Below are 21,228 nucleotides of genomic sequence, written 5' to 3' on the forward strand. Positions count from 1 at the left end.
ACACACGAAACAGGCAAACACATCAAAAAATGGGCAGAAGATATGAACAGACACTTCTCCAATCAAGACATACAAATGGCTATCAGACACATGAAAAAATGCTCGTCATCATTAGCCCTCAGGGAGATTCAAATTAAAACCACATTGAGATATCACCTTCCACCAGTTAGAATGGCCAAAATTAACAAAACAGGAAACAACATGTGTTGGAGAGGATGTGGAGAAAGGGGAACCCTCTTCCACTGTTGGTGGGAATGCAAGTTGGTGCAGCCTCTTTGGAGAACAGTGTGGAGATTCCTCAAGAAATTAAAAATAGAGCTTCCCTACGACCCTGCAATTGCACTCCTGGGTATTTACCCCAAAGATACAGATGTCGTGAAAAGAAGGGCCATCTGTACCCCAATGTTTATAGCAGCAATGGCCACTGTCTCCACACTATGGAAAGAACCAAGATGTCCTTCAACGGATGAATGGATAAGGAAGATGTGGCCCATATACACTATGGAGTATTATGCCTCCATCAGAAAGGATGAATACCCAACTTTTGTAGCAACATGGACGGGACTGGAAGAGATTATGCTGAGTGAAATAAATCAAGCAGAGAGTTTCAATTATCATATGGTTTCACTTATTTGTGGAGCATAACAAATAGCATGGTGGACAAGGGGCGTTAGAGAGTAGTAGGGAATTTGGGTAAATTGGAAGGGGAGGTGAACCATGAGAGTCTATGGACTCTGAAAAACAGTCTGAGGGGTTTGAAGTGGCGGGGGGGTGGGAGGTTGGGGTACCAGGTGGTGGGTATTATAGAGGGCACGGCTTGCATGGAGCACTGGGTGTGGTGAAAAAATAATGAATACTGTTTTTCTGAAAATAAATAAATTGAGGAAAAAAATGTCTATACTACCTAGAGCAATCTATACTTTTAATGCCATTCCAATCAAAATTCTACCAGTATTTTTCAAAAAGCTGGAGTAAAGATTCCAAAAATTTTATATGGAATCATAAGAGACTTTGAATCATTAAGGAAATGTTGGAAAAACAAAAATTAAACTGGGGGCATAACGTTACCTGATTTCAAGCTTTACTACATAGCTGTGATCACCAAGAAAGCATGGTACTGCTATAAAACAGACACATAGACCAGTGGAACAGAGTAGATAGCCCAGATATGGACCCTCAACTCTATGGGCAAATAATCTTCGACAAAACAGGAAAAAATATGCAGTGGAAAAAAGACAGTCTCTTCAATAAATGGTGCTCGGTCAATTGGACAGCTATATTTAGAAGAATTAAACTCGATCATTCTCTTACACTGTACACAAAGGTAAACTCAAAATGGACAAAAGACCTCAATGTGAGACAGGAATCCATCAGAATCCTAGAGGAGAACATGTGCAGCAATCTCTTCAATATTAGCCACAGCAACTTCTTTCAAGATATGTCTCCAAAGGCAAAGGAAAAAAAAACGTGGGTGAACTTTTGGGACTTCATCAAGATCAAAAGCTTCTGCACAGCAAAGGAAACACTCAACAAAACAAAGAGGCAACCCAAGGAATGGGAGAAGATATTTGCAAATGACAGTACAGACCAAAGGTTGTTATCCAGGATCTATAAAGAACTTCTCAAACTCTACACATACTAAACAGACAATCATAGTAAAAAATGGGCAGAAGATATGAACAGACACTTCTCCAATGAAGACATACAAATGGCTCTCAGACACATGAAAAAATGTTCATCATCACTAGCCATCAGGGATATTCAAATTAAAACCACACTGAGATAGTACCTTACACCCTTCAGAATGGCCAAAATTAGCAAGACAGGAAACAACATATGTTGGAGAGTATGTGGAGAAAGGAGCACCCCCTTACACTGTTGGTAGGAACGCAAGTTGGGACAGCCACTTCGTAACACAGTGTGGAGATTCCTCAAGAAATTAAAAATAGAGCTTCCCTATGACCCTGCAATTGCACTACTGGGTGTTTACCCCAAAGATACAGATGTAGTGAAAAAAAGGGCCATCTGTATCCCAATGTTTATAGCAGCAATGGCCACGGTCGCCAACCTGTGGAAAGAACCAAGATGCCCTTCAACGGATGAATGGATAAGGAAGATGTGGTCATATACACTATGGAGTATTATGCCTCCATCAGAAAGGACGAATTCCCAACTTTTGTATCCACATGGACGGGACTGGAAGAGGTTATGCTGAATGAAATAAGTCAAGCAGAGAGAGTCAATTATCATATGGTTTCACGTATTTGTGAAGCATAACAAATCGCATGGAGGACAAGGGGAAATGGAGAGGAGAAGGGAGTTGTGGGAAATTGGAAGGGGAGGTGAACCATGAGAGACTATGGACTCTGAAAAACAATCTGAGGGTTTTGAAGGGGTTGGGGGTGGGAGGTTGGGAGTAACCAGGTGGTAGGTATTAGAGAGGGCACGTATTACATGGAACACTGGGTGTGGTCCAAAACAATGAATACTGTTATGCTGAAATGAAATAATATAAAAAAGAAATTAATGACAAATTAAGATAGACCAATAAGAAAACAATTTGAAGTGAAAAACTGTTACAACCAGAATATTATTGTAATATTAGCAACTTAGCCACATTTCATTATAACAACACATTTTGAGACATATTTTAAAATGTTAAACTTCAGAACAAACTTGTTACTTCAGTAGATCGACCTCACTAGTATTATATCTTTTCATTGTCTTTGATGTTTTCTTTCCTTATTTCTGTTCCTATAAAGAACTAACCTCCTCTACACAGTGTAACTTACACATGCTATTCTATGTAAAAAGAGATTCTTTATCTTTTACTTTTGATAATGTGATTATAATGGGTGCCTATGAAATCCTATTTGGGTGTATGTTATTTGGAGTCTATTGTACATAATACATGCAAATTTTCATATAACGATCATGATTTGGGAGATTTTCAAACATTATTTCTTTTTTGAAATTTTTATCTTGACTTTTCAAAAGGGAGTTTTATGTTTAAAACCATATGAGAGGGAGATAACAGTGATTTCCATGTACACCCTGCCTTCAAATATGCATAGCCTCTAACATTATTAACATTGTCCACCACACGGATACTTTTGTTAAAATTGATCAACTTACATGCACTTATCATAATCATGGCAAGCCCGGGTGACTCATTCTGTTAATCATCTGCCATCAGCTCAGATCATGATCCCAGGGTACTGGAATCCAGCCCCACATTGGGCAACTTGCTCAGTGAAGAGCCTGCTTCTCCCTCTTCCTCTGCCCCTCTCTGCTGCTTCTGCTGGTTTGTGCTCTTTCTGTCTAAAGATTTATTTATTTATTTATTTATTTATTTGACAGAGATCACAAGTAGGCAGAGAGGCAGGCAGAGAGAGAGGAGGAAGCAGGCTCCCCAGTGAGCAGGGAGCCCGATGCGGGGCTCGATCGCAGGACCTCTCTCTGTCTAATAAATAAATAAAATTGAAAAAAAAATCACCCAATGCTTATACTTTAGTTTAGCGTTTACTCTTCATTTTGTAAATTCTATGGATATGGATAACAGTAAAATGACATGCACCAGTCATTAGAACTATATGTTATATAGAACAGTTTCTATATGTCATATAGAACAGTTTTCTGCCCCCTTGTCTGTCTATACTTCATTTGCTTCCCTTAGTCCTTGGCAGTCATTGATCTTTTACTGTCTCTATTATTTTCCATTTTTGGAATTTAATATAGTAGAAATCATGTATGTAGGATTTTCCATTTGGATTTTTCACTTAGCGATATGCACGTCTTTTTATGACTTGATAACTCATTTATTTTTATTGCTGAATAATATTCTATTATATTCCATTGTCTGTATGTAACACAATTCATTTATAGATTCACCTACTTAAGGACATGTAGTATATTTGTACATTTTTGCCATTATAAATAAATAATGCTTTTATGAACATCCATGTGAAGGGTTTATTATGGACATAAACTTTTAATTCCCTTGAGGAATTGCTAGATTATATGGTAAAGGTGTTTTTACGTATGTAAGATTTTCATTGAAACTACATTCTGTATAAGCCTTCTTTAAAGTAATTTATTTTATTAGGTCACAAATGTTTGTAAACCTGTAAAGGAGCATGGGAGAGGAATTACATGTTTAATTCAGTGAAACTACACTCTGTATAAAAAAAGAATATATAAAATTTTGACAAACTGTCTTCCAAAGTAGTTGTATTATTTTGCAATCCAATCAGCAATGAATGAAAATTTTGTATTTCTGGTGAGTTTATCTTTTATGGCATTTTATTCATTTTTAAAATTAGGTTGTTTATTTTCTTATTGTTGATTTTTAAGTGTTTTTTTTTTTTATATCTTGACAACAGTTCTGTGTCAGATGTCTCATACAAAATTTTTCTCCCAGTCTTTTTGTTTCCTAATTTTTTGATATGCTTTTCACAGCTCAGAAGTTTTTAGTTTTGATAAAGTCCATCTAATCAATTATGTCCTTAATGGGTTATGCCTTTTGTATTGTATTTAAAAAGTTATCACCACATTGAAAATCATCTACGTTTTTTCCTATGTTATGTTCTTGGACTTTTATAATTTTATGGTTTACCTTTAGCTCTTTGAGTGATTGGAGTTAATTTGTGTGAACCCTATAAGGTCTCTGTGTATATACATATATTTTTTTCAGGTGGATATTCAGTTGTTCTAGCACCTTTTGTTGAAAAGACTATTTTTGGTCCATTGTATTGTTTTTAAAAAATCAGTTGACCATATTTATAAGGTTTGATTTTGGGGCTCTGTAGTATGTACCATTGATCTATTTGTCTGTTATTTGACAAATGCCACCCTGTCTTGATCATCAAAGCTTTAGAGTAAGCGAGCTTGTTAGGTATCATAAATCTTCCAACTTTTTTTTTTCAATAGTGTGTTAGCTATTTGGGGTCATAAACTTCCCCATATAAACTTTAGAATCATTTTGTAGACATTCACAAAATAATTTATTGATATTTTGATCTGAATTGCTTTGAATTTTAGATAAAGGGAAGAACAGATATCTTAGCAAAATTGAGTCTTCTAATTAATAAGTATAGAATATATCTCCATTTGTTTAGTTTTTCTTTTATTTCTTTCACTAGAGTTTACTAGACTTTATCATATAAATTGTGTGCAAATTTCATTAGATTTACACCAATGTATTTCATTTGTTTGTGTAGTAATATAAATGGTTTAGCGCCCTTACTAGTATACAGTTAAGTGGTAGATTTTTGTATATTAATTTTGTATGCTGCAACCTTCCAATAAATGCTTATTAGTCCCAAATGTTGATTCTTTCCAACTGAGTACATAATTATATAATTCATGATCAATGAAATTTTTATATCTTTTTATCCAATCTATACAAATATGTTCCAATTTCTTGCCTTAGTGCATTAGCAAAGACTTCTTATATGATGTTGACAAGTAGTGAAAAATGCCATTTTGTCTTGTAACTGATCTTAGTGAGAAAGCTTCAATTTTTTCACCATTAAGCATAATGCTAGCTGTAGTTGTTTTTAACTATATAGCCTTTATCAAATTGAGAATTTTTCCCTGTATTCCTAGTTTACCAAAAATTGTTATCATGAATGGATGTTGGATTGTATAAAATGCTTGTTCTGTGTACATTGATATAGTCATGTAACTTTTCTCTAGTCTCTTGATGTGACGAATTACATTACTTGATTACTATATGCAAAGCCAGCCTTGGAAGTTTGGAATAATTACTCCTTGATTATCACATTTATTTGTTTTTATTTGTGAGTTCTGGGAAGATGGAAGAGCAAGAGGACCCTAAGCTGAACTCATCCCACATTTACAACTACAAATCACTCATATCTAAGCAAATAAACTGGAGAGTGTTCTGAAGACTAGAAGAGCAAACTCTACAACTAAAGGTAGAGAATAAACTGCTTCAGAAGGGTTAGGAAGGGCAGAAATGGTGTTTGGGAGCTTCCTGCAAGAAGGAGAGAGATGGAGCACCTGGGTGGCTCAGTTGGTTAAGCGACTGCCTTCAGCTCAGGTCATGATCCCAGAGTCCTAGGATTGAGTCCTGCATCAGGCACCCTGCTCCATGGAGAGTCTGCTTCTCCCTCTGACCTTCTCCCCTCTCATACTCTCTCTCACTGTCTCTCTCTCAAATTAAAAAAAAAAATAAAATCTTTAAAAAAAGGAGGAGAGAGATAGAATCACAGAGGGAGGAAAGCAAGAGTGAGTCCACAGGGTAAAATGAATACTCATAACACCTGGACTTTAAAACCAGAATGACTGAAATTTGTGAGTTTGGATCACCAGCAAGATGTGGAGCCTGCAACTTTAAAAGTCATTTGCTTGGTCTGGTTTTGGAATCAAAGTAATTCTAGCCTCATAGAATGAGTTTGAAAGTTTTTCTTCCATTTCTATTTTTTGAAACAGCTTCAGAAAAAATAGGTATTAAATTCTTCTTTAAATATTTGGTAAAATTCCATGGGAGACCATCCAGCCCTAGACTCTGTTGGGAGATTTTTTCACTACTGATTCAATTTCATGCTATTTATGGCTCTGTTCAGGTATTTTATTTCTTCCTGTTTCAGTTTTCTTGGTTTGTATGTTTCTAGGAATTAATCTATTTCTTCCATATTGCCTATTTTTTAGGTATATAATTGATTATAATATTCTCTTACAATTGTTTGCATTTCTTTGGTATTTGTTGTGAATTGTCCTCTTTTATTTATGATTTTGTATATTTGGGTCCTTTCTTTTCTCTTTTTGATAATCTGACTAAGGGTTTATCAATCTTATTAATTCTTTCAAAGAACGAGTTCCTAGTTTTGTTAATCTGTTCTGATCTTATGATTTCTACATCATTGATTTCTGCTTAAATTGATTTCTGATCAAATTTTTATTACCTATCCTCTTCTGCAGGACTTATGCTTTATTTGTTGTTCTTTTTCCAGCACCTTTAGGTGTAAGGTTAGGTTGTGTATGTGAGACTTTTTTTTTTTCTTGAGAAAGTCCTATATTGCTATCCATATCCCTCATATGACAACCAAAGACCCCACCAAAAAAGAAAATTACAGACCAAGAGCCCTGATGAACAAGGATGTAAAAGTTCTGACCAAGGTACTAGGTAATAGGATACAACAGTACATTAAAAGGATTATTCACTAAGACTAAGTGAGATTCATTCCCGTGTTGCAAGGGTGTTCCTACATCTGGAAATCAAATCAACATGATATGCAACATTAATAAAAGACAGGAGAAAAACCATACAATCCTCTCAGTTGATGCAGATAAAAAGAATTTGACAAAATCCAGCATCCTTTCTTTTTAGAAACTCTCTGCCATGAAGGGAAAGAAGGAACATTCCTCAACATCATAAAAGCCATATATCACAAACACACAGTGAATATCATCCTCATCTGGCAAAAACTGACGGCTTTCCCCCTAAGGTAAGGAACACAACAGGGATGTCCACTCTCACCACTGTTTTTCATTGTAGTACTGGAAGTCTTGGCATCAGCAATCAGACAACAAAAAAGAAATAAAAGGTACCCAAATCAGCAAAGAAGTCAAAATTTCACTCTTCACTGAGGACATGATACTCTATGTAGAAATCTCACGAGACTCCTCCAAAAAATTGCTAGAGCCAATACAGGAATTTAGTAAAGCTATAGGATATATAATCAATGCATAGAAGTCACTTGCACATCTTTACACCAATAATGAAGTACATGAAAGAGAAATCAAAGAATCAATTCCATTTAAAATTGCACCAAAACCCATAAGATGCTTATAAATAAGCCTAGCCAAAGATGTAAAGGACCTGTACTCTGAAAATTATAGAACAGTTATTAAAGAAATTTAGAAAGACACAAGAAATGGAAAAACATTCCATGCTGATGGATTGAAATAATAAATATTGTTAAAATGTATATGTTACTGAAAGCAATCTACTCATTCAATGCAAGCCCTTTCACAATGCCATCAACATATTTCACAGAGCTGGAGGAATCAACTTAAAATTTGGACCGAACCAGAAAAGACCCTGAATACCCAGAGATAATTTGGAAAAAGAAAACCAAAGCTGGAGACATCACGATTCAATTTCATGCTGTATTACAAAGGTGTATTCATCAAAACAGTATAGTACTGGTACAAAAAACAGACATGTAGATCAATTGAACAATCTAGAGAACCCAGAAATAGACCTTCAACTAATCTTTCACAAAGCCGGACACAATATCCACTGGAAAAAAAGGCATTCTGTTTGAAAAATTGTTTAAAAAAATTGGACAGCCACATGCAGAAGAATAAAACTGGACCACTTCCTTACAGCATACATAAAAATAAGCTCAACATGAATGTAAGAACTATATATGAGGCAGGAATCCTTCAAAATCTTAGAGGAGAATATAGGCAGCAACCTCTTTGGTCATGACCTCAGGAACTTCTTGCTAGACATGTCTACATAGGCAATGGCACTTCATCAGGATAGAAAGCTTTTGCACATCAGTCAAATCAAAAGAAAACAGATATAATGGGAGAAGATACTTGCAAATAACATATCAGATATAGGTCTAGTATCCAAAATCTATAAAGAACTTGTCAAACTCAATATCCAAAGAACAAATAATCCAATCAAGAAATGAGCAGAAAATATGAACAGACATTTCTGCAAATAAATCCAAATGGCCAACAGACATATGAAAAAAGGGGTAAAAAGCACTCAGCATCAGGGAAATACAAATCAAAATCACAGTGAAATACCATCTCACACCAGTCAGAATGGCTAAAATTAACCAGTTAGGAAAAGACAAGTGTTGGTGAGGATGTGGAGAAAGGGGAACCCTCCTACATTGTTGGTGGGAATGTAAGCTGGTGCAGCCCCTCTGTAAAACAGTATGGAAGTTCCTGAAACAGTTGAAAATAGAGCTACCCTATGACCTAGCAATCACAGTACTGGGTTTTTACTCTATAGATACAAATGTAGTGATCTGAAGGGATGCATGCACCTGAATGTTTATAGCAGCCATGTCCACAATAGCCAAACTATGGAAAGAACTTAGATGTCTCTCAATAGATGAATGGATGAAGAAGATGTGGTATATATATATATATATACAATGGAATACTACACAGCCATCAAAAACCCCTAAATATTGCCATTTGCAATAACATGGATAGAAATAGAGGGTATTATGTAAAGCAAAATAAGTCAATCAGAGAAAGATAATTATCATATGATATCTCTGATATGAGGAATTTGAGAACCAGGGTGGTTGGGGGGTAGGGAAGGAAAAAAATGAAACAAGATGGGATTGGGAGGGAGACAAACCATGACTCTTAATCTCAGGAAACAAACAGCATTGCTGGGGTTTGGAGGGGGAGTGATAGGGTAGCTGGGTGATGGATATTGGGGAGGGTATGAGCTATGGTGAGTGCTGTGAATTGTGTAAGACTGATGATTCATAAACCTGTACCCCTGAAACAAATAATACTTTATGTGTTAATAAAAATAAAACAAAATTACAAAAAAATGAAATTTCTGCAAGAAGGTATACAATGGCTAATGGATGCATGAAAAAATGCTCAACATGATTGGGCATCAGGGAAATGCAAATCAAAAGCAAAATGAGATACCACCTCACACCAGTCAGAAGGGCTAAAATGAATAATTCAGGAAACAATGGATGTTGGTGAGAATGCAGCATAAGCGAAACCCTCTTACACTGTTGGTGGGAATGCAAACTGGTGCTACCACTCTTGGAGGAATATATGGAGTTTCCTTAAAAAGGTAAAGATACAGCTACCCTATAATCCAACAATTACACTTGTAGGTATTTCACTAGTAGGTATTTATCCAAAGGATATGAATATAGTGATTTGAAGGAGCACATGCACCTCAATGTTTATAGCAGTAATGTCCACAGTAGCCAAAATATGGAAAGTGCCCAGATGTCCACCAACATATGGACAGATAAAGAAGATGTTATATACATACATATATATAACATATAATGGAATATTCCTCAGTCATCAAAAAGAATGAAACCTTGCCATTTGCAATGACATAGATAGAACTAGAGGCTATTATGTTATGTGCAATAAGATCAGAGAAAGACAAATAGCATATTATTTCACTTATGTGAATTTAAGAAACAAGACAGATGAACATAGGGGAAGGGGAGGAAAAATGAAATAAGGTAAAAACAGGGAGGTAGGCAAACCATTAAAAAAAACCCAAAACAATGGTTTGCCCATAAAAGCCAAACCGTAACCTTCTTAACTATAGGAAACAAACAGGTTTGCTGGAGGAATGGTGGGTGGGTGATGATGTAAATTGGTGATGGGCATTAAGGAGGACACTTGATAGAATGAGCATTGGGTATTATATGCAACTGATGAATCACTAAATTCTACCCCAGAAACTAATAGTACACTATCTATCAACTAAATTGAATTTAAATATATTTTAACTACTCTATCCTGCAAGGCTGCCATTAAAAATAGGAGATATAGAGTTTCACAGACAGACAAAACTAAAGTAGTTCATGACCATGAAACTAGCCCTGAAATGAATATTGAAGGGGACTCTTTGAGTGGAAATACATTTCAAACGTGACAAAGAAAAGACAGGAACAGAAAAATTCACCATAAACAATGCCAAAACACGTAATAAAATGACATTAAATAAATATCAATAATTGCTCTGAATGTACATGAACTGAATGATTCAATCAAAAGACATAAGTTATCAGAATGGATTACAAAAAAAAAAGAACAACAACAAAAATCAAGACCCATCCATATGTTGCCCATAGCTGACTTGTTTTCAACCTAAAGACACCTGGACATTAAAAGTGAAAGGATGGAGAAATATTTATCATGCAAATGGACATTAAAAGAAAGCCAGAGTCGCAATACTTGGACAACTTAGATTTTTTTAGGTTTTATTTATTTTTAATTATCATGTTCAATTAGCCAGCATATAGTATGATTTTAAACCAGACTATAACAAGAGATGAAGAAGTTCACTATATTGCAATAAAGGGGATTATCCACCAAGAAGACCTAACAGTTGAAAATATTTATGCCTCCAACATGAGAGTACCCAAATATGTAAAACAAAAGGAAACATTAAAACACTTATTGATAACAATACAGTAATATTAGGGGACTTTAACACTCATTTTACATCAATGCACAGGTCATCAAAACAGCAAATCGACAAGGTAACAGTGGCTTTGAATGACTCTCTGTACAAAGCAGACATCACAGATATACTCAGAACATTTCACCCCAAAGCAATAGGATATACATTCTTTTCAAGCGCACATTGGATATTCTCTAGAAGAAATCACATACTGGTTTGCAAATAAGGCCTCAACAAGGACAAAAAGATTGAGATCATACTAGGTATATTTTCTGACCAAAATGCTGTGAAACTAGAGGTCAACCACAAGAAAAATTTGGAAAGATCACAAATACATGGAAGTTTAAAAACATGCTACTAAACAATGAATGGATCAAGCATGAAATAAAAAAGAAATTTAAAAAAATACATGGAAAGATGATATTTGCTGTGGGTCTTTCATAGATAGATTTGATGAGGTTCAGGAATGTTCCCTCATCCCTATACTTTGAAGCGTTTTAATCAGGAACAGATGTTGGATTTTGTCAAATGCTTTTTCTGCATCAATTGAGAGGACCACGTGGTTCTTCTCTCTTCTCATATTAATTTGTTGTATCACATTGATTGATTTGTGAATGTTGAACCATCCTTGTAGCCCAGGGATGAATCCCACCTCATCATGGTGGATAATCTTTTTAATGTGCTGTTGGATCCTGTTGGCTAGGATCTTGTTGAGAAGCTTAGCATCCATATTCATCAGTGATATTGGTCTGAAATTCTCCTTTTTGGTAGGGTCCTTGCCTGGTTTGGGGATCAAGGTAATGGTGGCTTCATAGAAAGAGTCTGGAAGTTTTCCTTCTGCTTCAATTTTTTGAAACAGCTTCAGGAGAATAGGGGTTATTTCTTCTTGGAAGGTTTGGTAGAATTCCCCAGGGAATCCGTCAGGTCCTGGGCTCTTGTTTTTTGGGAGGTTTTTGATCACTGCTTCAATCTCGTTATTAGATATCGGTCTATTCAGGTTGTCGATTTCTTCCTGGTTCAATTTTGGTAGTTTATATTTTTCCAGGAATGCATCCATTTCATCTAGGTTGCTAAGCTTATTGGCATATAACTGTTCGTAATAACTTCTGATGATTGTTTCTACTTCCTTGGCGTTAGTTGTGATCTCTCCCTTTTCATTCATAATTTTATGAATTTGGGCTTTCTCTCTTTTCTTTTGGATTAGTGTAGCCAGTGGCTTATCGATCTTATTGATTCTTTCAAAAAACCAGCTTCTAGTTTCATTGATACGTTCTACTGTATCTCTGGTCTCTCCCTCATTGATCTCAGCTCTAATCTTGCGATTTCCCTTCTTATGTGTGGAGTTGGTTTGATTTGTTGTTGATCCTCCAGTTCTTTAAGGTGTAGAGACAGCTGGTGTGTTCTGGATTTTTCAATTTTTTTGAGCAAGGCTTGGATGGCTATGTATTTTCCCCTTAGGACCGCCTTTGCTGTATCCCATAGGTTTTGGACCGAAGTGTCTTCATTCTCATTGGTTTCCATGAATTGTTTCAGTTCTTCTTTGATCTCCTGGTTGACCCAAGCATTCTTAAGCAAGGTGGTCTTTAGCTTCCAGGTGTTTGAGTTCCTTCGGAACTTTTCTTTGTGATTGAGCTCCAGTTTCAAAGCATTGTGATCTGAGAATATACAGGGAATAATCTCAGGAAAAAGCTTGCAGCCTTCCCATTGAGATCAGGAACAAGACAAGGATGCCCACTTTCACCACTCTTGTTCAACATAGTATTAGAAGTCCTAGCAACAGCAATCAGACAACAGAGAGAAATAAAAGGTATCCAAATTGGTAATGAAGAAGTCAAACTCTCTCTCTTCGCAGATGACATGATTCTTTATATGGAAAACCCAAAAGACTCCACCCCCAAACTACTAGAACTCATACAGCAATTCAGCAACGTGGCAGGATACAAAGTCAATGTGCAGAAATCAGTGGCTTTCTTATACACTAACCATGAAAATACAGAAAGGGAAATTAGAGAATTGATTCCATTTACTATAGCACCAAGAACCATAAGATACCTTGGAATAAACCTAACTAAAGAGGTAAAGGATCTGTACTTGAGGAACTATAGAACACTCATGAAAGAAATTGAAGAAGACACAAATAGATGGAACACCATTCCATGCTCTTGGATCGGAAGAATAAAAATTGTTAAATGTCTATACTGCCTAGAGCAATCTATACTTTTAATGCCATTCCGATCAAAATTCCACCGGCATTCTTCAAAGAGCTGGAGCAAATAATCCTAAAACTTGTATGGAATCAGAAGAGACCCAGAATCGCTAAGGAAATGTTGAAAAACAAAAATAAAGCCGGCGGCATCACCTTACCTGATTTCAAGCTTTATTACAAAGCTGTGATCACCAAGACAGCATGGTACTGGCATAAAAACAGACACATAGACCAGTGGAACAGAGTAGAGAGCCCAGATATGGACCCTCAACTCTATGGTCAATTAATCTTTGACAAAACAGGAAAAAATATACAGTGGAAAAAAGACAGTCTCTTCAATAAATGGTGCTGGGAAAACTGGACAGCTATATGTAGAAGAATGAAACTCGACCATTCTCTTACACCGTACACAAAGATAAACTCAAAATGGATAAAAGACCTCAACGTGAGACAGGAATCCATCAGAATCTTAGAGGAGAACATAGGCAGTAATCTCTTTGATATCAGCCACAGCAACTTCTTTCAAGATATGTCTCCAAAGGCAAAGCAAACAAAAGTGAAAACAAACTTCTGGGACTTCATCAAGATCAAAAGCTTCTGCACAGCAAAGGAAACAGTCAAAAAAACAAAGAGGCAACCCACGGAATGGGAGAAGATATTTGCAAATGACAGTTCAGACAAAAGGTTGATATCCAGGATCTATAATGAACTCCTCAAACTCAACACTCACGAAACAGGCAAACACATCAAAAAATGGGCAGAAGATATGAACAGACACTTCTCCAATCAAGACATACAAATGGCTATCAGACACATGAAAAAATGTTCATCATCATTAGCCCTCAGGGAGATTCAAATTAAAACCACCTTGAGATATGACCTTACACCAGTTAGAATGGCCAAAATTAACAAAACAGGAAACAACATGTGTTGGAGAGGATGTGGAGAAAGGGGAACCCTCTTACACTGTTGGTGGGAATACAAGTTGGTGCAGCCTCTTTGGAGAACAGTGTGGAGATTCCTCAAGAAATTAAAAATAGAGCTTCCCTACGACCCTGCAATTGCACTCCTGGGTATTTACCCCAAAGATACAGATGTCGTGAAAAGAAGGGCCATCTGTACCCCAATGTTTATAGCAGCAATGGCCACAGTCGCCAAACTACGGAAAGAACCAAGATGCCCTTCAACGGATGAATGGATAAGGAAGATGTGGTCCATATACACTATGGAGTATTATGCCTCCATCAGAAAGGATGAATACCCAACTTTTGTAGCAACTTGGACCGGACTGGAAGAGATTATGCTGAGTGAAATAAGTCAAGCAGAGAGAGTCAATTATCATATGGTTTCACTTATTTGTGGAGCATAACAAATAGCATGGAGGACAAGGGGCGTTAGAGAGAAGTAGGGAATTTGGGTAAATTGGAAGGGGAGGTGAACCATGAGAGACTATGGACTCTGAAAAACAGTCTGATTGGTTTGAAGTGGCGGGAGGGTGGGAGGTTGGGGTACCAGGTGGTGGGTATTATAGAGGGCACGGCTTGCATGGAGCACTGAGTGTGGTGAAAAAATAATGAATACTGTTTTTCTGAAAATAAATAAATTGGAAAAAAAATACATGGAAAGAAATGAGAATGAAAACATGACTGCCCAACTCTTTTGGGATGCAGCAAAAGCAGTCAGAAGAGGGACTTATATATCAATACAGCCTGTGTCAAGAAGCAAGAAAAATCTCAAGTAAGCATGCTAACTTTACTCATGAACGAGCTATAAAAAGTGCAAAAAATAATCCTAAAGCCATCACAAGAAGGGAAATTATAAAAATTAGAGCAGAAATAAATGATGTATGCTCCAAAAGTCAGTGAAACCATATGATAATTTACTCTCTCTGCTTGACTTATTTCATTCAGCATAATCTCTTCCAGTGCCATCCATGTTGAGACAAAAGTTGTATCCACAGTTGGTGACTGTTGTCAGTTGGGTGAGCCTGGTGGTGGGTATTAAGGAGGGCGTGTATTGCATGGAGAACTGGGTGTAGTGCATAAACAATGAATCTTGGAACACTGAAAATTTTTGAATTAAAAAACAAGAAAGAAAGAAATGATGTAGAAACAAACAAAAACAAAGAAAAAAAACCCCAAAAACAATAGAACCAATCACTGAAACCAAGAGCTGGTTCTTTGAAAAAATTAATAAATTTGATAAACCCCTTGCCCTACTTAGCAAAAAGAAAAGAGAAAGGACCCGAAGGAATAAAATTACAAATGAGAGAGGAGAAATAAGAACAAACACCACAGAAATACAAACACTTATAAGTTAATATTATGAAAACTTATTCTAACAAATTAGAAAAACTTGAAGAAAAGAATTAATTCCTTGAAACATATAAATTACCGAAACTTAAACAGGAAGTAATAGAAAACTTGAGCAAACTCATAAACACCAAAGAAATTGTATCAGTATTAAAAAATCTCCCAACAAACAAAGTCCAGGATGGCTGTATTTACAGGGGAATTCTACCAAATATTTAAAGAAGAGTTAGTACTTATTCTTCTCAAGCTAGTCCAAAAATAGTATGGGAAGGAAAAGTCCAAATCAGCATATCTATGGTTCCCAAACCAGAAGATGATTCCAGTAAAAGAGAGAACTGCAGACAAATATCCTTGAAGAAAACAGATGCAAAAAAAAATCCTAGCAAACCAAATCCAACAGTACAGTAAAAGAATCATTCACCAGGATGAAGTGGGATGTATTCCTGTGTTACAAGTGTGGTTCAATATTCACAAGTCAATCCATGTTATACACCACACTAAAAAAAAAGAAAGAATCAGAACCATTTAATCTTTTTGATAGATTCAGAGAAAGCATTTGACAAAAGACAACATGCATTCAGGATAAAAACTGTCAACCAAGTAAGGTAGAGGGAACATTCCTCAACATCATAAAGGCCATATACAAAAAACCCACAACAAATATCATCCTCAATGAGGAAAAACTGAGTGCTTTTCTTCTATGGTCAGGAAGATGATTGGGGTGTCCCCACTCACTACTTTTATTTAACATAGTACTGAAAGTCCTAGTCATGGTAATCAGATTAAAAATAAATAAATAAATGTCATCCAAATTGGTGAGAAAGTCAAACATTCACAATTTGTAGATGGCATGATAATCCATATAGAAAACCAGAAATACCACCATGAAATTGCTAGAACTAATACATAAATTCAGTAAAGTAGCAGGATACAAAATCAAAGTACAGAAAGCTATTGCATTTCAGAAAAAATAAAAGAAATCTATCACATTTACACAGAGCAATAATAAAGCAGTAGAATGGGAAATCAAAGAATTGACCCCATTTACAGCTGCACCCAAACCAAAGAGATGCCTAGGAATAAACCTAACCAAAGAGGTGAAAGATCTGTACTTTGAAAATTATAAAACAGTGATGAAAGAAAATGAGATGGCAAAAAGAATTAGGGAAAAACATTCTATGCTCATGGATTGGAATAACGAATATTGTTAAAATGGCTACATTACCTAAAATAATCTACACATTTAATGAAAACTTTATCAAATACCACCAGCAATTTTCACATAGGTAGAACAAACCTAAACATTCTATGGAACCACAAATGAACCTAAATAGCCAATGTAATCTTGGAAAAGAAATTCAAAGCTGGAGACATCATAATTCTGGACTTCAAGTTACATTTCAAAGCTGTAGTAATTCAAACAGTATAGTATTGGAACAAAAGTAGATAAATAGATCAATGTGACAAATGGAATATCCAGACAAAAATCCATAATTATCTGGTCAATATAGTTTGACAAAGCAGGAAAGAATATGAAATGCGAAAACAAAAGTCTCTTAAGTAAATGTTTTTTTTTTGAAAACTAGACATCAATATGTAAAAGAAAGAGATTGGACCACTGTCTTACATTATACAAAAAAATTCAAAATGGATTAAATACCTAAATGTGAGATCCAAAACCATAAAAATTGTATAATAGAACACAGGCAGTAAATTCTTTGTCATTAGCAGTAGCAAATTTTTTCTAGATGTGTCTCCTGTGGCAAGGGAAACAAAAGCAGAAATACATTGTTTGGACTTCCTCAAAATAAAAAGCTTCTTTACATCAAAGGAAACAATCAAGAACTATCTGAGGATAGAGGATATTTGCAAATGACGTATCTATTAAAGCATTATTATCCAAAATATATGAAGAACTTATAAATTTCAACACCCAGAAAATGAATAATTTTACTAAGTGAAATAAGTTAGACAAAGAAATAAAAATATATATTTTCACTTATGTGTGTAATTTAATTAACAAAGAAGCAAAGGAAAAATAGTCAAAGCAAGAAACATTTTCTTTAAGATATTATTTTTTGTTTATTTGACAGACAGAGATGACAAGCAAGCAGAGAGGCAGGCAGGAGGATGAGGGGAGCAGGCTCCCTGCCAAGTAGAGATCCTGATGCAGGGCTCCATCCCAGGACACTGGGATCATGACCTGAGCCAAAGGCAGAGGCTTCAACCCACTGAGCTACCCAGGTACCCATTTAACATTTTTAATTATAGAGAACAATCTGATAGTTACCAGAGGTGATAGGGGTGGGAAAATGGTTTAAACTAGTATGGAAATTAAGGATTGCCTTCGTTGTGATGAGCACAAGTTGATGTATAAAGCTGTTGAAATAATATATTGTACACCTGAAACTATATACCACTGTATGTTAACAAACTTGAATTAAAATTAAAAAATAAAAAAAGAAACACACAAAAACCAGAAGATATATGCCCTCCTATGTTTATTGCAGCATTATTTACAATTGCCATGATATGGAAATACCCTGTGTCCATCATATAAGGGAAATATTTCACAGTCATAAAAAGGATGAGATTGTATTATTTCAGACAACATGAATGGACCTAGAGGGTATTATGACATGTGAAATAATTCTGATGGAGAAAGAGCTATACAAAATGCTTCCATTCATAAGTCAAATCTAAAATGAAACAACACAGGAGTAATAAAAAATTGCAGAATTAGACCTATAAATATGGAGAAAAAACTGATGGTTCTGTGAGAGAAGGGAGGTGGGGGATTGGGCTAAAGGGATGAAGGTGAGTAGGAGACACAGGCTTCCAGCTATGGGTTGAATAAGTCACTGGGAAAAAAAAGCGCAGCATATGCAATATAGTCAATTATAATCCAAAATCGATGTAACAGGACAAATGATAGTTACACTTACAGTGAACATTGCATAGTGTATAAACTTGTCAAATCACAAAGTTGTCCACCTGAAACTAATGTAACATTGTGTGTCAAGTATACTAAAACAAACAAAAACAAAAACATTAAAAAGACTTCTTAAGGAGGGCACATGTGATGAGTACTGGGTGCTATAAGCAACTAATGAACCATTGAACACTATATAAAAAACTAATGATGTACTGTATGGTGGCTAAGTTAACATAATAAAAAAAGACACTTCTAAAACTTTTGCACATTCACAGTCCAATTCTTCTAAATCTCTGTTGTACTTCTAGATTGCCTATTTTAAATTTTTAAATTTAAATTCAATTTAATTAACATATGCTGTATTATTAGTTTCAGAGGCAGAATTCAGTGATTCATCAGTTGCATACAACACCCAGTACTCCTTCTTAATGCCCATCACCCAATTACCCCATCCCCCCACCAACCTCCCTTCAAAAAGCAACCCTCAGTTTGTTTCTTATACTTAAGAGTCTCTATGGTTTGCCTCCCTGTTTTCTTTTTTAATTTTTCCTTCCTTCCTCCTATGTTCATCTTGTTCCTTAAATTCCACATGAATGAAATCATGATATTTATCTTTCTCTGACTGACTTATTTTGATTAGCATAATAACCTCGAGTTCCATCCACATCACTGCAAATGGAAAGATTTCATTGTTTTTGATGACTAACTATATATTCACACCATACATACATACACACACACACACACACACATCGTTGGAAATCTGGCACTTTTCATATCTTGGCTATTGTGGACACACTGTTGCTATAAACATTGGAGTTCATGTGAGTTTCGCTATCTCATCATTATTGTCCAGAAAAGAAAAGAAGAAAGAAAAAAGACAAAAAGAAAAGACAAAAATAACAACAAAACCAGAAAGGAAAGAAACAAACCAGAAGAAAACAAAAACAAATACAAAATACAAAAACAAAATAAGAAAAAAAAATTAAACAAAAAGTAGAACAGAGGGGTGCCTGTGTGGCTCAGGTGTTAAGCGTCTACCTTCTGCTAGGGGCATGACCTCAGGGTCCTGGGATTGAGCCCCACATTTGGATCCTGTTCAGTGGTAAGCCTGTTTCTCCTTCTCTCACTCCTCCTGCTTGTGTTCCCCCTCTCTTTGTGTCTCTCTCTGTGAAATAAATAAACAAGTTTTTTTAAAAGTAGAACAGAACAAAATACTAAACTAGAGCCTGGGTCTGTTAAAAGAAACTTGACCCCAAAATAGGATAAAAATTTATATACAATGAAATAAAATACAGTGAAGTGAAACAAAAAATAATATATATATATACATAAAGTGTGGCAGTGGGTAGAAATCTTAATTTTAATGCTCTGGGCCTAGTATTGTTAGTAGTGATTACAATTTGTTTATATTTATCTTTTTAAAAAATTCATGTCGATAGTATTAAGCACAAAGATGTCAGTGTAAAAGAAGAATGCATATATACAATGTTTATGGTTTAGTAAAAACCCTGTGATCTATAATTTAAAAAAAATATGTAACGTATATATAAAAATTTTAAAAAATGAATAAAATTGAAAAAGTAAGAGAAGAGCTGAAAAATAATAAAACTGAGAGTCTAAAGAATAATTAAAAAAAAAAAAACACCCACACAAAACCGCTATATACTGTTTTCCCCAAAAGCAGAAGTTTTACAGTTCTCTATGACCAGCAAACATGGGGCTAGCTAGTTTTTCCTGCTGGTCTTCTGGGTTAGGGGGTCTGTTGGATTGATTCTTAGATGTCCTTGCCCTGATGGAATTAGGTCTCCTTTGCCAGCCAGCTGTGCTCGGTTCAAGTGGCTCCAGATTCCACTATGTGGTGCTATTTTGCTCCCTGAAGGCTTTTGGCACTGGTGGGGTGATGAAAAATTATGGCGCCCAGTATTCTAGCCCCAGAGATGAAAGTTCCCACTGACCACTCTTCACTGAGCCCTCACAGAAAAAGTCATTCACTCTTGTGTCCCTGGTTTCCCTCTGAACTCTGTGTTCACCCAGCCTGTTTCTGAGCATTTTTATTTCAGGCATGCAATCCAGTTTCAAGTCTCCAAACTTTATAGACTTCTACAATGTGGACCCACACAGTTCTTCCCAGGCTGGCCCCCTGCCAGGGAGCTGTCTGGGGACTGTGCAGTAGTTTGCAGTTTATGGCAACACTTTGCAGAAAGCCAGAATCTAGACTTGCTGCTTTCAGCTGGCCTCCCATCTCTTATGCCTGGGAACTCTGCCTCACTGAAGTACCCCCATTCTTCTTGTAACCATGGGGATCCTGAAACCACACTTCCCCTATGGGATTCCATTCCACTTCGCCACCTGAGCACCTTTAATTCCGGGATATCCCCCACAGTAGCAGACTTCTAAAAGTTCTCATTTTGTGCTCCATTGCCTGTAATACTTTTCAGTAGCCTCCTTAAGCAGTTTCCCTCCCCTCAACCATATCTTCCCTCATTGCCCTGGATTTACCTCTCCATACTTCCTACCTTCCAAAGAGTGATCATTTTTCTATTTGTAGAATTGCAGCAATGATTTTATCAGATCTCTGATTGATTTCTCAGGTGCT

The sequence above is a fragment of the Neovison vison genome, chromosome X (assembly GCF_020171115.1).
Source record: "Neovison vison isolate M4711 chromosome X, ASM_NN_V1, whole genome shotgun sequence".
NCBI lineage: Eukaryota > Metazoa > Chordata > Mammalia > Carnivora > Mustelidae > Neogale > Neogale vison.